Raw genomic sequence first — 13,883 nt, forward strand, 5'->3', positions numbered from 1 at the left:
TGATATCCTGAAATGTGGGCTGGCTATCGGTGACTTTAATTACAATGCAGGACTTGTCTGGGACAAAGCATAACAGTCCTGAAGTGATGAGGATCAGCTTTGGAGGACCTATGGTTTTTGGAAGAATCTAGGTGTAAGGAATAGGTTTAATATATCACCTTCATCATCATCCTATAGGCAAAATGAACTGTTTGCCCTTACAGTGCAGCAGGCGATCCACCAAGGGTAAACGTTTTGTGTTTCTTGGAGTTCTGCTTTAAGGATGCTTTATTGATTGTTGTAATCTTAGCCAAAGCGCTTTGGGGTATAACTCCTTCAGGTCAGGACAATCAACATATTTTGTGTGTATGTATATATATATATATATATATATATATATATATATATATATACTGGGTACAGGTTGTGGCTCATTGGCATGATAGATGATAGATTGTTACATTGTGATGTATTTCATGATACAACACTTTCTAAACAAAAAGTAAACTGAGAGTTTACAGGTATACTACAATATTATATTGTAAATGCGGTGTATTAAATGTATTCAGTAAAAAAAAGTATAACTGTGCTTGTAGAGCAGTTGATGCACATACACTGGGGTCTTAATTGATAATGTTGATTGTATTATGTGGTTTAAATAAATATATTTTTATATATTTATATGATGCAATAATTCTCATTGTTCTCTATAATTCTCATTTTAATGTTGTACAAATTACAAATCAAATAGATTGTTCCAGTAAACCTTCACACTATATAGTTGTCATGAAAAGGAAATAGAACAATGAGATGTAATATGACATTTCCTTCTGTATTTCATAATACACACCCATACAGTCCATCATATTCTGTTCATTAGGGTTCTCATTGGGCCAGCAATCAAACTCGGTGTTATCCAAATCATGCCAAGCTGAAACCATCTGAAATTAAAAGTCAATACACGACTAGTAATTTTTAAAATATTGACAATATGATGTCCAAAATAAAGAAGACGTCTTCCCTTTCTTTTGGGCTTTGTTCCAATATCTTACATCAATCATTCATTACCTGTATTTCCCAACAATGGGTCTGATGTAATAAACCTCTCCAAGCTGGGAGCATAGACTATCATGGGAAAATCTGGGTGATCCAAGTTTGAAAACATTTGTCAACTAACAGCAAATGATTTTTAAGCAATTCATCCCTGGTTTGCTGGATTACCCAGGTTTTTCCATTATTGTCTATCTTCTTCAGTCTTGGAGATCTTTAATAAATCAGGCCCAATGTGACATTAAAAAATATAAAGCAATTTAGGAGCAGTGTGGTTACCTCTACACTGGCATGGACATGGGCCAGATCCTGCTTGCATAGCTCCATTGGAGGATTCCCAATGGCAGTTGGAGTTCTTGACAAATGGCTGCCCGCCACCCGCAAACTGCCCCTTAAGGCCATAGGCAAACAGCCACGGTGGCGGCTGCAGTCTGTCAGTCGAACAAGACCTGCCAGCTGGGAACATAGTGCCTAGAAATTATTTACAAGGTTTATACTAAAGTTGATCTCTTTTCACACAAAGTTGCTAATTTGCTTTTTGAATGCTGTTTCTCAAGCCTCTTCAACATGTGACTAATTCATAAGAAAGCTTAACAGAGCTAAAGTGTTGTTTAGAGAAGTGTTTTGTCACCATGATTCTTTGAGAAATGGAAAATAATGTGTGTAGTTATAGATCTTTTTATTAAAAAGGGAAATATTGCTATATTGTATAATTTTGGCTGGGTATACATGGTTTTTTAATAAGGGTAGCCAATACAAGGCAACATCAGCATCAATATAACAAGTAAATGTTTCTAAACATATACATATGACAAAGGGATTTTTTGCTGAGGTTTTATATATGTAACATTATAAGTGAATTAAAATTTACCTTAAAAAAGAAGAGTTGTGAAACCAATAAAAAAATCAGTTTCATTGTCCTTCCAAATATGTTCCTCCAGATAGATCTGTATAAAGTGTCTTCTAGAAGTTGCTCATTCGATGATGTAATTCACAAAACACAGTGGACACATAATAGATAATTCATGAACTGTGAATGTCAAGTTTCAGTGACCATATCTACTTATGTAAAAGTAAAGTTCTGAAAATTAATCAGAAGAAGGTCTAAATAGTATCTGTACATTCCAGCCTTCCAATGCAGTTAATGTTACAGAAATGAAATTCTTCAAGAAGCACAAAAATTGTAGAGAATGAGAAGTATCAAAATTTAAGAAATATATAAACCTGCAACAGACGTTTTCACCCAAATGCAAATGATTCTGATGGTTTCAAAGTCAAGCTCTTTCCTTACTTAAGGGTTTAGAGATACAGTTGTCTCTCGAATTTAGGGACAAAACACAGGTTTTAATGTTGCGTCATAAAAAGAACAACCCAGAACAAAAATAATGGGGACTTCATTCCTCAATCTGTGTCCTGGGGTAGTCAGTCTAATTTTGCAGTAATCAATCCACTGGGTAAAAACTTATTCTTGTTTCATCTGCTAGCTTTGTCTTCAAACATTGGTTCAGTTGCTAAGATTCAGATGAAATCAATGTCCCAAGCCAAGTCTTCTTGCTCAGAATAAAGTGGATTCCATAAAGTCAGAAAATACAATCCAAAGAAGGAGGTTGGAAATGTCAATCTAAAATTTGCACCTTCGTGGAGGACAACCTTATAGATGAAAAGAGCACAAATAACAAAAGCAGGTGTTGTACCTTCTCAAAGTAGAAACCTGAAGATGACACAAGCAAAGTATTCCTTTTTGACTTATAATTGAGACTTAATAGAGGATCAGTAATCCCTGTAGATCCAAGCTTGAAAAACAATTGGTGGGTCATGTTCCTGTTTAAAATCCTATTAGCATGGTAATTTCAGAACTCTGGTAAACAAGAAGAGATCAGGATATAAATTACGTTTTACAATTAATGCACCCCTATGGTCGTTCTTTTTAAAAATGAAAGGTAAGTTAGATGTGCTCATAAATACTCGGGAGGGTTACATAGGGGTACTAATTTAAGTTGTTGCTCTTTGGGAATTGGCAATTATATATGTGCACAATTTAAAGCAAATTTCTAACATTTTCCCAGGCATGCATGACTCTTGCTCATGTAAGTCTGCTCCTGAATAGATAATAGGAAGCGTACATTTTATTTCAAAATATTGAATCACAGGGGGATGACCAGTGTGATCTCAGCATTGCAGAAGGTAACATGACAGGTACAACCAGGGCTTTGGTTTGCTAGCAAAATCTCTTTAATTGATATATTTACCCTTATGTGGGTTCTTCATTCATTGGCAGCTAGTTGGTATTTACCTTTTTCATAATGGAGTGATATCCACTGCCACCTTCACCTGTCCTTCTTGCCAAGTTTAATTTTAATTTATATTTTGGGATATATGATGTTTTAATTGTACCAAACATCCTTTTGTTGATTTACAGGGTTGGCAATCGGTGCATTTGTTTGAATTTTTAGATATCATTGCTGTTCTCCTTGATAAATTGCTGGCTATGTTTGGCTTTAATACAACATTAGAAGAAAAAAAAAAGTATCCCATTCAAAAATCCAAAAGATCTGCCACTTCCCTAAACAATTTGTTTACTCTTATTGCTTCGACTTCCAAGAACAGGGGAAGTTTGTTGGCTAGTATTTCCAGTTAAAAGCTTATATTTATTTAATCAAGCATAAAAACATGTAATAGAATAAATAGTTTGTTTTTCAAACATAATACATCAATAAACACAGCCATATTCCATGTAGGTTGTAACAATAAATAAGCGTCCGGAAGAAAGGTTGTTTCTAAAAAAAAAAAACCCAATGCGTTTCTCGGGTAATACCTGCTTCTTTAAGGAACAACAACAAGCGTTTAATAACTGTCCAACCTTAAAATGTCCTTCGATAAGGATATTGATGACATAGAAACAATGGTAAATACAACTGTGGGTTGTTAAATCACACCTTAGAGCCAAGCCAATACATTAACCCCCCTAGCGGTAATCCCAAATCTGACTCGGGGTCGATTTTACTTGCAAAAAGCAGTAATCCCTTGGGTAAAACTCAGGATACCTAAAAGCAGAATAAAAACCCACTTACTTTATTCCTTTACTGTCCCCTGGCGTCCTACTGGTCCCCACAGGTCCTGGGGACACGTCTGCCTCCTCTGATGTCCAGTCGCAAAGTGCAGGAACGTCCTATAGGATTCCCGGTGACGTTGGTGCATGCGTCAGTGCAACCGGGACTTAGCGGTGGGAAACTCAAATAGTTTTGTATTGGATTCAATACAAAATAGCTGTATTAAGTCCAATACAAAGAAATAATCTTTATAATATATATATAAAAATTTTATATATATTATATATGCTGCTGTACAGTTATATTACATTATACATTATTTTATTTTTTTTACAGATTTTTGTGGGGTTTTTTTAAAGTCTAATATTAAATTTATTAACTATTAGACATGTGTCAGTGAGTTATGCCTAGGAATTATAGGTCTACAAGGTAAAATAAATTTCCATGCAAAAAATTGTACCACTTTTTGCATGGAAATACGGCCAGAATCAGACCACTAGTGGGGTTATTGAATACATCTAATAGAGATCTTCCTGGGTCATCAAGAGTTGTTAATAATTTGCTGTTAGAGATAGCAGTGCAGCAGAAAACGATGGATCCAGAGGCTGTAGTGATATGCGGTGCCTTGCTCTTAGGTGGAACCAGGACAGCAACAGATGGAAGTACAACTCAGTAATAGTAGGATAAAATAGGAAATAAAGATGAGGAGCAGGGGAGTAGATATGCTAATCAAGATGCAAAAAATGTAACTTTTGTAAAGATCATGCAAATTGCATTGACCTGAAAAGGAACCAATCAAATTCTGCAGCTAGAAAGTTTGATTGACTCAGTTTCCAATCAGTGATATTTGCATACAAAAGGTAAATATCTTGTATAATATTGATCATATCTATTGAAGAATAGCTTAGAGTGACAACTCTATAGATACAGTACAGTTCCTGCTCCACTATACATACAGTACACTGAGTGTTGACACAAGGAAGTGTGGTATTGTCAGGATCACCAGTTTCTAAATGAAAGCAAATGCCTTTAAAGAGGAAAATAATGCAGCCACCAAATATATTATAAGGATTTATGAAATTAGATATGCTTTAATTTACTATCATTTCAATTTAAAAAAATGCTTATACTTTTATTATTCCATTTTTTCACCATTTACCGTCGTTCCTGGTAATTGCCAATTAGGTAAAAAACATCTAATTGTGTAATTATTTTCCGTGGATAAGGTGTCTGATCAGATACTTTATTCTAATGATGGTAATCCCCATCTGGTGGCACAATGAGGTTTCTGAGCTAATCCTGACTACTATTAATCTTATAGAGAAATTACTGAGTTGCACCTGCTGTACAACCTCCCGTAGGGTCGGGATATATTTGAGCACCCAAAGTAAATTGATTGGATAGCTTGTTAAAAACAGTTAAATCTTGTTGATCATTTCTCAACACAGAAGTTGTGATATCAAATTAAGCTATTGCTCCCTCTAGTGGCTATTATACAAATCTCTGTTTTAATAGCAATACAAAATATGGACGAACAAGCATCTATATATGTGGAAAAACATATAAAAAGCAATAACTCAAAATAAATTCTTATTAATATTGTTCACTTCTACTGGCAATTATGAAATGCTACAACCAACCAGAATTTTCTTGGCTGAAGTCAGATCAGTATAAGATGAATTAGATAAGATAAGATGAGATCATAAGATGAATTAGTCTGTTTAATTATGTTTTTAATCCATTTTGTGAAATTTTATTTTGCACCAATGGTTTTAATGCATGTTTTTATTTTAAACCATAATGTTATGGATAGTGAGATGGCTGTTTGCAGTTGCTTGAATTGCTGGGCAACCACCCCCATCTTGTGGTTGGTATACTGTAGTTAGGCATGTTCTGAATATTACAGTTCTGCAATACCTTGGTACCCCATCATGATTAGGTGACTGAGGATGGCAAGATAGTAATTCTGGGTATTTACTGGTCAATATTTCTAAAGGATCTGAGTTTAGACTTGACAATAACAATAACATCCAATGCAAATCTATTAGAAAAAAGGAAATTGACATTCAGTGCTTGATCAATAGATCAAAGGAACATTATTCGCTGTCATTTGCTTGATCAGTGCCACTTCCTCTGCTCTGATTACCAATAATATACATGGGTGAATGATTTTCCCCCACCATTGGTGGTTAAAGCAGGGGGGAAGCTCATCAATTGGGTAAAAATTGGGACTTGTCAATAGGTGCAGAGTGATAACAGGGTAAATAATTGATAATTGGAAAATATTGGTTGTTTACATTGGTTGTGCACCCATCAACCAGTGTAAGGCCAGCTCTAGATGCAAGCAACCTGATAGTTGAGTAAGTCAATGCCAAGAGATGATCACTGCAGTGAGCAGCAGCATGACCAATCCAATAAAAGAAGAATCTTCTAGAAAGAAAGAAGAAGCCTACTGAGGTTCAGTGATTAGAGGCCTGTACAGAGCCTGGATTAGGCAGAGTAAGGGCTAATATTCAGTGGGTTTATGTCTTAAGCTACGTAATCACGTCCAACAGTTTTCGAACGATAATCGGCTCAGGACCGATATCGGGTGAGAATCTGGCGTGTGTATAGCGCCAGTCGTCCATCATCCGAACGACCGTCCTGGCGGATCCACAGACGATGGACGACTAACGATCCTAATGCAAGGGAGTGGAGACAGCGCGCAGCAGGGTGCTGCTCCATCGTTCTCCCCCTCCCCTCTGCATAGAGCATAATGGACGCTGTATGTACAGCACCGTTCATGCATCATGAAAGATCCTTTCCAACAACTATTATTGCACGTGTGTATACGGCTTTAAGCCCCTTACAGACATCACATAGATGTGAGATAGCTGGAAACCTTCCTTCGTACTGTACCCACATCACCATTCTGTTCTATGGAGAAGGGAAGAGGGAGGACAAGTGAGCAGCACCCTGCTGTGCTTTCCTCAATAGGAATGCCCAGCAGTCAATCCCAATTGGACGTTCAACAGTCAGCGATGAGAGACTAATGAATGTTGTCAGGTGACTATTGCCTTTAGGCTTCCTTTACACCATTGTATTGTGGTTAAGCACCTTGGGCGTGTTGATGCAGTATGGCCCTCATAATTTGGAATGGCGGTGCACCACAGCCCATGGTACTGCACTATTGTATATTGTGATTTGCTGCATTAGAACAAAAGGTGTCCTTATTCCGAGCCTATTTAAACAAAGGATTTGTCTAACCATAACACATGCTAATATACAACATAATATATGTTAAAACAAAGCACCAGATCAGGCAGAAACGAGGGCCTCAAAAGTGTAGCTAAACCTAAGAACAAAACTAAGAATTTTAGTCATTGGGGTAACAGACAAGTGAATAATGAGGTCAAACAACAATGTTTCTAGGTATTTGTTTTGTAATATTATATCACTGTGTAAATGAAGAAGTTGGAGTTAAAAGGATTTCTATACCTGGGTTATAGCAAGGAAACTAAAATCAAAGTTGATCAAAGATCAAGTCCAAGTGCTTCTCCAAAATGTATAAATACTTTTTTATGCTTGGCCCAGGCACATATTTCTATAAGCAAAAGCACAAAAAGTAAGACATTATAAATGTTTTTGCTCTATGCTTCTGTTTATGGGGAAGTATGTAATCTGCTTCCAGGATACCGTGCTCAGGCCTGAACAGTGCCCATTAAATCTAAACTTTATTAATAAAAAATGCAAGCAAACAGCTTCTTTATTGCATGAGGGACCAGTGATAAAACAAATCTGTTCTCAATCCCTTAATGTACAATGAGCTATGCATGCACAGCTCAATGTACAATCATGGCTTAGCTGGCTGCTAGAAGTGAATGAACTTTGTGCTTGCATGCAGGGAGTTAGGTCATTCAAACCTGGCAAATAAAACATTAAACCTTCAAATAAAATATTGTCATCAGGTGAGTTTATTTTAGACATTGTCTGTCCCTTCTGTAATAATTTTTTTTAATGTTTAGGTTTGATTCTCCCCTAAGGAAGAGGGTATGTCATAAAACTTCCAACAACATTCATTACCAAAAGGGTTTAACGTCACTAAACCCTTCACTAAAACCCTGAGTTCAGCCTCATAATGATTGAATTTGTTATCTTATGTGGAGGTAAGAAATGTACAAGTTTAACCCAATATTTTTTTGTAACTTTTCTTGATCAAGGTTACTGTGGCAGAGTTGTTTGCATTGCCTGCATGTCTTGTGCTAAAAGTGTCCCTTATTCCTATCTCAGTATGCTGAAAGGTGTGGTTAATATTTGAATAAAATCTGCAGATTATAAAAGATGAACAGATAAACACAACCCATGTAAAAGCATTAACATAACAAAGTTTATATGAGATTTTCATGATTGGATACAGAACTATTTTATTATTGAATTCTGAATCAAAGCTGATAATGAATCTGTTAATATTTTGGTTTTATACAAAAATTATTGCTGTTTTGATGGCATCACTATTAGTTTTTTGCTTTTCTTTGCAAGGTGTGTAGATCTTGATTGGTGGGGTCGGTAGAGTGTTGTGCATGGAAACTCTCACATGGGATGCTGAGCTTCCATTGAAGAACAGAAATCCAATGAAGGAAGGGGTGGTCCAGGGACAGTAATGCTGGGAAGGAAAGGGTTAGATGATGCTGGGTGTCCTCCAGCCAGGAATTTATGTGGGTTCTATTAAACTTGTTGCCACTTCCAATGCAAATTGTAAAAAGCTCACAATAAGCAATAAATTCAGAGTAGGCAATTTCAATACAAAAATCCATAGAAATAGTCATGCCTAGGCCAAAGCTGAAGTTCAACGTTAAGTGCACATTAGGAAATTCTGAACATCTAGCAGAAAAAAAGAGTCAACCTGCATATTATAAAGTGGTTGTATAAAGTCAATCCATTTGTATTTGTCATTTTGAAACTAAAAGATGATGGAGGCCCTTCTGCAATTAACTTATCAGAGTCATAAATGTTCCTAATGGACATGTATGCAGGGCCTATGACCATAAATCATTCATAGAGTGGTTAACGTCCTGAAAATTGAAAACCCATTCAACTCCTAACTCACCTTATTATCTATTAAGCTGGTATTTTCATTGTTATGTGTAAGCAAAAGACCAGATGTATAGGTCAGTCTGTTTACTGTAACTGATGCTTTGGAGAGCAGAAATACCCCTAAATGGGGCTTCAGGGACGACATTGCTAATCCAAGCACCACCTGAGCCTTCGATATGACTAGCTAGGGAATTGCTCTCCCTGGAGATTGGTGAGACTCTTATAATGATGGACATACAAAGATGTACGTGATGTATCCCATACTTTGCTGAAAGATGCCGCTCTTTGTAATCTGGATAGCTAAGACATATTTAAAATATTAAGTTACAGATGTCCATTGCAGTTCTAGAATGAATTAACACTTGATACTTACCCTTTCTGGCTTTTTTTTTGCATAGCACAACTCTTTACAAACTTTTTTGTACTGAAAAGGATGGATAAATGTCAAACTTGTGTAGTTTTTCCTAATAGACTTTTTTTTACATCTTGGACTTTATAGACACACACACACAGAGTCCACACATTTCTGGACACCTATCATGCCTATCACCTATCATGCCTTATGCTAAAGTCATAAGAAACATTTCTATACCTAGAATAGCTCCAAAATGTACCAGTGATTGAAAGGGATCACTTGCTTTGTTCCCCCTTTCCCCCACTATATAGGTCTTCTGTGAACTCAGGCTGGTGTCATGGTATGGATTTGGCTGTACTACTGGATTAATTAAAGAATTGGATTGTTTTTGATATATTGTATTCACATTGACTAGCATGATACGCTCTGTTATCCAAGACTTCTGATGAAGCGGTAGTAGATAATCTGCAAAATGCATCGCGTTTCCAATAATAAGGTCTTATGCTAAATTATGGTAGGTTTGCATAAAGTGCATTTCGAACAGCAAATACAGCCAAGCAGCAAATTGGCATCATGTGATTGCTATATTAAAAAAAAGAGATCACTCTGTATAGTTACATTCAGGCTTTCTCAAGTCCACTTCTGCCACTGCACAAACACAACTGCGTCTACATTTAGTAAAATGCCCCAGAACATACAAAGATCCCAAACATTTTGCAAATGCCTATTCCAATTCCAACAATGGCAAACATTGCTCTGTGGGATAAGAATGTGCTGCAAAGTTTTCAGTCACCTGTGGTTTCCTAATGCAAGTATGCACACAAACACAAGCAGTTTTGTACACCCTTCCAAATTGTTGCGTTTCATTCATTTTACTTTATATAGAAAAAAGCACATCACCCATACATAGGTATAGCAAGTAAGGTTTTTGCCGTTTTAGTGCAATCAAGGCATTGATCGGAGGTCCAGTTAGTGACACTTTTGCCTATGTAAATTGACACATCAGTTACATTTCTCAATGGTGGCTTTCGGTCCCTCAATGCGGAAAATGTGGGTACTTTTTAATAAATATTCAAAGACCCAGTCCTATAATCCCATCAATTAGGTTTCCCTGGTTTAGAGTAGCTTTTGCATGCTTTTCTTTTAATGAACTAGAAGAGATGTTTTCACAAGCAACTTTTTATTTGCAACAGCAAAATTTTCTGATCTGACCAGCAAACCATGGTCCATTTCATACAAACAGAAGTAGCAAAGCAATTCAAGTAGTTCTCTTTTAGGTCTACACAGTAAAGCTGACTCATTGCACATGCCAAATGAAGGCCAACAATTGCAATACATCCAAATATTGATGACAAGATGCAACACTTGCACAAATTATACTTACATGTACATCTATAGAGTACAGTCACAAGCAACACTGAATTTCATTGCAAAATTCCAAAACGAACAGAGGGGGTTCCAGCTGAAAACTACCCGGCTGTCCAATAGACTCATTTTAAGGTAGACTGTACTATTTACAATTAGGTCGTACAATCTACTTTTCATTTACCCATACTATGAAATATATGGATATGCCTAAACAAGCCATTGTATTGTATAGCTTACATTCAGCTTTAGAAAAGATTTATACTATATATTGCAAAATGTGCCAAAGTGTCCCTATACATAATGTATAAAGGCGGGCTAACAGGAATGCATTAGCATGGTTTAATGTGACTAGCATATAATACCTAGCTAGCAGAAGTGTGCCTAGTTAAACCTGTGCCTAGGCAACCTCCATTACACAGACATATCCCTCCCCACTTTATAACCCAATTATATTGACTATAACATGTCATCATGGGTTTAAGAAGCTGCTGGCCCAGGAGCGACCCAGTCATAACTTGCACTTTCACTAATAAAAAGACCCCTTGAAGCATACTGCAATGTGAAATGGTTTAAAATGAGCAAACAAGCAGATGCTGAATGGCCACTGTGAATGGTAAATGCTCCTACCTATCTCATAATTAAATTAAATGGTCAATTTGGACCTTATCCCGGATAAGCATAGACTGGGAATCGACAAAAGTTGACTGGGATCTACCTATGTACTCGGTACATAGCCTTTGCATCAGACACAATTCGCACAAGTAAAATCAAGTTTATCACTTTTGCTTAAAATTAGAATTATAATTTTACTGTGACATTTGTATTAGAACATTTTCAGTTTTCTTTACATCCTACTTATTTCAAATGGAGTTTTGCTATGTTAAACCTCTCTTCTGTACCCTAATAAGTTTTGATCCCTTTTATGTTGTTGGGTAAATATCGATCTTCCCATGGCTGCCTACCCGTGGTAAAGACCATTTTCATTTTTAGGGCCAACAAACATTTGCATGAATACTTACTGGCTGTGATTACAACTGTAAGTACATCTGCAGTGATACCTGTGCATAGCTTTTGTATTATCAGTCCCCACCATATGGAAACCATAGAGAAAGTCTGTATTTTTTATTTTGATTATCAATGTGGATGGTTAAATCTGATGCTAAATGGTAAGCCCACAACTAAGATCTATAGGGCAGCACTGCCAGTTTGTGGACAATTTCGAAATGGCCCCAAATATATTTGCATTCAATTATTATCAAAATAATTATAATATTGGATATTTAGGAAACAATAAATGTCAGGATAACATAATTTAGCACTTGAAAAATGAATATTTCTGGATGAAGGTCCAGAAGGTTTCAAGGTCTTTACAACTAAAAAACCGGTACAAAAAAGCACAGACGAAACAATAAACCAAAAGGTCATTATACCATAAAATAATATAATGTCTTTATATTTTTGAATTTGGAAGCTTCTTTGGTCAATAATCTAAAAACTAAGGAAGGATGGCCCAACTTATGCACAAGCTGTGTTCCTTTCTTCCTGAAAACAAACATTTTCTGCACTCTTCCTATGACTGCCTCAGCCTGCATTGCATCTGGACAGAGGCTTAGTGGATCCTGCCCTGCCCCTGGAGAACCAGACCCACCCCTGCAGAACTGTACTGCTGAATGGTTGCATTAGGTCTCTGGCTATTGGTGTAACACCACATTCATGACTGGCCCACAGTTACTTTTTTCAGAAAAGTCCTTAATTTTGGAATTTTGTTTTTTTAGTTGCTATGAAAATAACTCTTACCCTACAATTGAATACAGTACAAATATTCTCAGCACTATTGCATATGAAACAACATTTAATAAATATCTAAACTGAACAAAGTGACACACAATTACACTTATACAGTGATCTTCTATGTTTCATGCAACCCAAATGTTCATTAACTGTATTAGCGTGTTGGTTGCACTTTGGTCAACATCATCCAGCCATATTTATATATATACAAATAAATATTTCAAGCAAGGAAAGTCTATTTAGTCACTCTTGTTTATTTTGTATGGATGGATCGCACTGTATGTAACCCACTAGTTAAAGCTGCGTACACACTTGCAATAATTATCATTGGAAACAAGCGACTAACGACGGATCGTCCGATAATCGTTAACAAAAAAAGTGCACAACGACTGACCAACAATGCTGATGAACAAGGATTGTCACTGGAAACGAATGACCATCCCGGCGGATCTGATTAAGCGACGATCGTTCACTATCTATTGTGTGTAAGGTCGTTCAGTGATTGTGGATGGTTCTGCAGTACACTTTCTCCTTTACATGTCACTTCCTGCATCGTTCAAACAATTGTATCTAGCGTGTGTACACTATTGGTGGATTATATTTGAACGACCTTATTGTTACAACATGTATAGAATTGTGCACAATACAATCGTTCAAAATAATTGTGCATAATCGTTAGTCGTTCATTTTCTAACAATAATTATTGCAAGTGTGTACCTAGCTTAAGACTGCAGCCCACTACTCATTGCAGCTATGGAGCTTTTATATATGCATAAAGTATGACCACTTAAGGAGTTTCGGTATATTTTATTAAATTTTAGTTAAATCGTAGTTTATTGTTGTTAGACCTTAATGTTATGTTTTATATATTAAGTTACTTGGCTAAAATCCTTATATTTTATATATCATTTGTATATCCATGGCACTTAAAGAGCACATTGGGCTTGCTTACTGCAACCCCCCAGCAGCTTCTTCCCAGTTCCTAAATAGATCAATGTAACTGACAATTCAACTGACTTCAAATAAGCAACGCAGAGGAGTGTGTGCCAGTTCTGATCGGTGTCTGCAAGAAAAGATTTGAAAATAATCAAATTACCAAGACTTCCCAGGCCATTCAAAGGACAGTCAACAGAAGCAACTAAGAACTGTCCAATCCAGCTGACCAATCTACTGACCAAACATTGCCACATTGTTGAACTGTGACAATCTCCATGTAT

The sequence above is a fragment of the Pyxicephalus adspersus genome, chromosome 8 (assembly GCF_032062135.1).
Source record: "Pyxicephalus adspersus chromosome 8, UCB_Pads_2.0, whole genome shotgun sequence".
NCBI lineage: Eukaryota > Metazoa > Chordata > Amphibia > Anura > Pyxicephalidae > Pyxicephalus > Pyxicephalus adspersus.